A 6,952-nucleotide genomic window follows, 5' to 3' on the forward strand; every position below is an offset into this window, starting at 1 on the left:
CTATGATATCATAATAAATTTTCAAATATGAACCACCATTCTGATAACATAAGAATTCCCTTTTGCCAATATAATCAATTCTGATGTAAAAGCCTGCTGTTGCTGTAATAAAGTACCATGATGCAATCAGCCAGAGCATTATGACATCAGAATTAATTTTGATGCTGTTAATCACAATTGTTATCATAAGAAATTTTCATGTTATAATCAATTGCTATGTGGTAAACCTTGATTCTGATATAAAATACCTGTGGGGAGCAACTGGGACTAGACCAAGTTACTGGAATTAAGACTTATTCTATGCATCTGCTCTCCCACAATATGGCGCTGAGAAGGGAGTAAACAACTTTTACACAGCTGCCTCCAGTTTGACCAGTAACCTGCAGGAGCTGATCCTGCTCCTGATTGGAGGAGAGCAGCATACTCGGCGTGTGGGTAGCAGAGTTGGGATTGGTGGAAGAGGACTATAAAGGAGAGACATCATGCACCAGGAACATCTAAGGGGAACATCCGGATAACATCTGAGCAGCCCCCGAGAGAGCCAGCCGGCGGTGTGCTGCTCCCCCGCGGAAGTGGGGAAAGTGGCAGGGGGCACCGCCCTTCCACGGAGGTGGAAGGACCGCAGCCAACCTGGGAAGAACCAGCAGCAAACCCGGGAAGGGCCGAGCAGACAAAAGAACAACGCAGGGTCTAGTGTCGTTCCTCCATGAAGAGGGGGAGCGACAATACCATTGTGATGTCAATTGCTATGTCATTAACCTACCATTGTGCCATCATAAAAATTGTGATGTTATAAACCAATCATCTTGCTACATCTACCAATTTTGATGTCATAAACCACTGTTGTATTTTCATTTAACACATTGGAAGATTATAATGTTTGTTATGTTAAACCTCATTTCTGTTATCATGATCCTGTCATTGATGTCATAATCAATTGTGTTATCATAATGAAAACAATATGCCATCATAAGAAATTGTGATGTCATAGATCAACATTATATTTTCATAATAACATTGTAGTATAATCAAATGATCTGAGTAAACAACCATTCTGATATCATAAACCTACGTTTGTGATATCATCAAAAGTGATATAATCTTTTCTGCCTTCATACCAATTTTGATGTCATGTACCACCTTTATTGTCATAAAACATCATGATATAATCTATTGGTTTGTGATAAGCTATCATTCTGATACCATAATTTTACATTTGTGATTGTGATGTCAACAAATCTGTTGTCATATCTCATATATTGTGATGTCATAATTAATGAATTCATAAATCTACTACTGTGATATGATTCTGATATGGTTGTGATGTCATAATAAATTTTGATATTATAAACTTACCATTTTGGTGTCCTAAATGATTGTGATTCGATAATCCACATTGTGAAATCATAGTTAATTTTGATGTTATAATTGATTGGTTTCTGATAAACATTCATTCTGATATCATAAACCTTCCATTGTGAAGTCCTAATCATTTGTGATGTCATAATCCAAATTTTATGACATCATAATGAGTTTTGAAATCATAAATTGCCATGTATTATCAAAAAACATTATGCTAAACTGATCTTCTGTATATAAAGAGAATCAAAAATGAATCTTGATGTGATTGGAAGGGGAGAGGGAGTGGGAAAGGGGAGGGTTGCAGGTGGGAGGCACCTTATGGGTGGGGAAGCCATTGTAACATTTTAATCCATAAGCCGTACTTTGGAAATTTATATTCATTAAATAAAAGTTTAAAAAAATGTTTCTGATACCATAATTAGTTGTGATGTCATAAACATTATACCATATGATCAATTTGGATGTAATAAACCCCTTTATATTGCCATAATAATATAGTATCATACATTCTGGTATCAAAAACATACCCTTAATATGTCATTGTCATAACATCATTTTGTCATAATCAATTTTGATGTAATAAAGCTACCATTTTTCTTTCATAAATTTTTTGTTAAATCATCACACATTGTGTCATAATAAAATTTGATGTCACAAATACCCTTGCTTTGTCAAAAAAATGTAATGTTGAAATAAAATGTTAAGTGATAAAACACCATTCTAGGGGCCAGCGCTATGACACAGTATGTTAATCATCTTCCTGTGGTGCCGGCATCCCATATGGGTGCCCATTGGAATCCTGGCTGCTCCTCTTCCAATCCAGCTCTCTACTATGGCTTGCGAAGGCAGTGGAAGATGGCTCAAATCCTTGGGCCCCTGCACCCACATGGGAGACTGGAAGAAGCTCCTGGCTTCTGGCTTCAGATCGGCTGGAGTTGCAGTCATTTGGGGAGTGAACCAGTGGATGGAAGACCTTTCTCTCTGTCTCTCCCTCTCACTATCTGTAACTCTACCTCTCAAATAATTAAAATCTTTTAAAAAAAAACCCACCATTCTTCTATCGTAAAACTGTCTTTGTGAATCAGTTGTGATTTTATAAACAGTGTTCCATAATAACTAATTTTGATGGCATATACTTTTTTTGCATTATCATAGAAAAAATTGTGGAGGCAGGCATTGTAGCATAATGGATTAAATTGCCATGTGGCAAGACAACATTTCATATGGGCACTGGTTCAAATCCTGGCTGCCCCAGTTCCAATCTGTCTCCCTGCTAATGAGCTTGGGAAGGCAGCAGAGGACAGTCCAAGTCCTCGGTCCCTGTTCCCATGTGAGAGACCTGGATAAATCTCCTGGCTCCTGTCTTTGAACTGGTACAGCTTTGGCCATTTTAGCCACTTGGGGAAATGAATATCCTTCTCTACTTCTGCCTTTCAAAAAATTAAATATTTTTTAAAATTGTGATATCAGTCTATTCGTTTGGATAAGCCACCCTTCTAATATCATAAACCTACCTTTTTGTTGCCATATTCAAATTGTGATGACATAAAGCTACCTCATTGTGGGGAGCAACTCGGACTAGACTAAGTTACTGGAATTAAGACTTATTCTATGCATCTGCTCTCCCACAATATGGCGCTGAGAAGGGAGTAACAACTTCTACGCAGCTGCCTCTTGCCAATTTGATTGACTGAGCTGCAGGAGCTGATCTTGCTCCTGATTGGAGGAGAGCAGCGTACTCGGCGTGTGGGTAGCAGAGTTGGGATTGGTGGAAGAGGACTATAAAGGAGGAGAGAGACAACATGCACCAGGAACATCTAAGAGGAACATCTATCTGAAGGAACACCTGTGCAGCCCCCAAGAGAGCCGGCCGGCAGTATGCTGCTCCCCCGCGGAAGTGGGGAAAGTGGCTAGGGGGAACCACCCTTCCACGGAGGTGGAAGGGATGGTAGCCAACCCGGGAAGAACCAGCAGCAAACCCGGGGAGGGCCGAGCAGACGAAAGAACAGCGCAGGGTCCTGTGTCGTTCCTCCACGAAGGGGGGAGTGACACCTCATGCCATCATAATCAATTTTGATGTCATAAATGACCATTATATTGTCATAAAACACTGTAATGTGATTCTTCCAACCTTACCCTCCCTCACACTCACATTCCCACACTTCTTCCTCCTCTCTCTCCTATTCTTATTCTTATTTTTTACAAAGATCTATTTTCAATTAACTTTGTTTTTTAAAAATTATATTTATTTGAGAGATAGAGTTACAAACAGTTTGTGGGAGAAACAGAGAGAAAGGTCTTCTGTCCACTGGTTCACTCCCCAAATGGCTGCAATGATCAGAGCTGGACCAATCCGAAGCCCCAGGCCATAGCCATAGCAGAGACACTGGATTGGAAAAAGGAGCAGCTGGGACTAGAACTGGTGCCCATAGGGGATGCTGGTGCTGCAGGTGGAGGATTAGCATACTGCACCACAGCACCGGCCCCTCAACTTTATACTCATAAGATTAACCCTACAATATATGAGTTCTACAAATAGTATGAAAAAATTATCCCTTAACAATTGTGACAAGAGCTGTTTAAAACCATTGCATCTAAAAGTGGCAACTTCACTTCTATAGATTACCTTTCAGGTACTCTATTAGTTTCCACAGATCAGGGAGAAAATATGGTATTTGTCCTCTTGTGGCTGGCTTATTTCATTAAGTATAATGGTTTCCAGTTTCATCCATTTTGTTGCATTATTTTAAATCACTGTGTAGTATTCCATAGTGTATATAAAAATAATTTATCTAGTCTTTAGTTGATGGACACCTGTGTTGATTCCATATCTTAGCTATTATGAACTGAGCTACAATGACCAAAAACTGTCATCACAATCAATGTGGTTGTCATAAACCATGATAGTCTGTATAGCCATAATCAGTTGTTATGTGATAAAACAACATTATCATATCATAAACCATTGTGCCATCTTTGTCAATTGTGCTGCCATAAAAGTAATATCATGCCCTATTGTGCCATCACAATATGTTGTGATGTCAAAAACCAAGGAACCATCGTGAAATCATCAATATTGATATCATTAAACACCATTGGATTATAATAAAAATTTTGATGTGAAAATCATTTTGTAATAAACCACCATTCTGATGACATAAAACTACCTCTATGATGTCATAATATATTGTCATAAAAACCATTTTGGCATCATAATCAATTTTGATACCATAACCATCATTGCAATATCAAAGTCAATTGTGGTGCCATAATACCATTGTGATGTCCTATTCAATTGTGATGTCATAGTACATTGTTGTCATAAACTAATGTTGAGATGCCACAAATTATCATTGTCATAAATCAACCATTGTAATATCATAATCAAATTTGAAGTAAAAAATGTTGACATAATCAATTTTGATGTATTAACCATTATTGTGATATTTTAGCCAATTGTGATGATAGAAAACCATTGTGATACCATAATCAATGTGAAGTCATAAATTTTTGATGTCATAAACTAATATTTAGATGCAATATGCAAAACTTTGTCATATAATAAACAGTTTATTGTGAACACACGAAAGAACTGACATCATAAACTTATCATTGACATAAACTGAGCACTGTGATGACCTAAACCTTAAACGACACTACACCCCTAATGGATCTAACAGATATCTACAGAGCTTTTCATCCTACACTTAAAGAATTTACATTCTTCTCAGCAGTACATGGAACCTTCTCTAGGATTGATCACATACTAGGCCATAGAGCAAGTCTCAGCAAATTCAAAAGAATTAGAATCATACCATGCAGCTTCTCAGACCATAGGGGAATGAAGTTGGAAATTAGCAACTCAAGAATCCCTAGGGCATATGCAAATACATGAAGATTTAACAACATGCTCCTGAATGAACAATGGGTCATAGGAGAAATCAAAAGAGAAATCAAAAACTTTTTGGAAGTAAATGAGGATAACAGCACAACATACCAACTTATGGGATACAGCAAAAGGAGTGTTAAGAGGAAAGTTTATAGCAATAGGTGCCTACATCAAGAAATTGGACAGGCACCAAATAAACAAGCTTTCAATGGATCTCAAGGATCTAGAAAACCTACAGCAAACCAGACCCAAATCTAGTAGGAGAAGAGAAATAATTAAAATCAGAGAAGAAATCAACAGGATTGAATCCAAAAAATATTACAAAAATAAGCCAAATGAGGAGTTGGTTTTTTGAAAAAATAAACAAAATTGACACCACATTGGCCCAACTAACTAAAAAAAGAAAAGACCCAAATCAATAAAATCAGAGATGAAAAAGGAAACGTAACAACAGACACCACAGAAATAAAAAGAATCATCAGAAATTACTACAAGGAATTGTATGCCAGCAAATAGGGAAATCTATCAGAAATGGATAGATTCCTGGACACACGCAACCTTCCTAAATTGAACCAGGAAGACATAGAAAACCTAAATAGACCCATAACTGAGACAGAAATTGAAACAGTAATAAAGGCTCTCCCGACAAAGAAAAGCCCAGGACCAGATGGATTCACTGCTGAATTCTACCAGACATTTAAGGAAGAACTAACTCCAATTCTTCTCAAACTATTCAGAACAATTGAAAAAAGAGGGAATCCTCTCAAATTCGTTCTATGAAGCCAGCATCACCTTAATTCCTAAGCCAAAAAAAGATGCAGCATTGAAAGAGAATTACAGACCAATATCCCTGATGAACATAGATGCAAAAATCCTCAAAAAAAATTCTGGCCAAGAGAATGCAACAACACATCAGAAAGATCATCCAACCAGGCCAAGTGGGATTTATCCCTGGTATGCAGGGATGGTTCAATGTTCACATTAACAACTGAAGAAGAAAAACCATATGATTATCTCAATAGACGCCGAGAAAGCATTTGATAAAATACAACACCCTTTCATGATGAAAACTCTAAGCAAACTGGGTTTGGAAGGAACATTCCTCAATACAATCAAAGCAATCTATGAAAAACCCACAGCCAACATCCTATTGAATGGGGAAAAGCTGGAAGCATTTCCACTGAGATCTGGTACCAGACAGGGATGCCCACTCTCACCACTGCTATTCAATATAGTTCTAGAAGTTTTAGCCAGAGCTATTAGGCAAGAAAAAGAAATTAAAGGAATACAAATTGGGAAGGAAGAACTCAAACTATCCCTCTTTGCAGATGATATGATTCTTTATTTAGGGAATCCAAAGAACTCTAGTAAGAGACTATTAGAACTCATAGAAGAGTTTGGCAAAGTAGCAGGGTATAAAATCAATGCACAAAAATCAACAGCCTTTGTATACAAAGGCAATGCCATGGCTGAGAAAGAACAGCAAATATCAATCCCATTCACAATAGCTACAAAAACAATCAAATACCTTGGAATAAACTTAACACGGATGTTAAAGATCTCTATAATGAAAATTACAAAACCTTAAAGAAAGAAATAGAAGAGGATACCAAGAAATGGAAAAATCTTCCATGCTCATGGATTGGAAGAATTAATATCATCAAAATGTCCATTCTCCCAAAAGCAATTTATAGATTCAAT

This window comes from Oryctolagus cuniculus, chromosome 19 (genome assembly GCF_051225735.1).
Source record: "Oryctolagus cuniculus isolate XC-2025 breed Fujian yellow rabbit chromosome 19, ASM5122573v1, whole genome shotgun sequence".
Taxonomy (NCBI): domain Eukaryota; kingdom Metazoa; phylum Chordata; class Mammalia; order Lagomorpha; family Leporidae; genus Oryctolagus; species Oryctolagus cuniculus.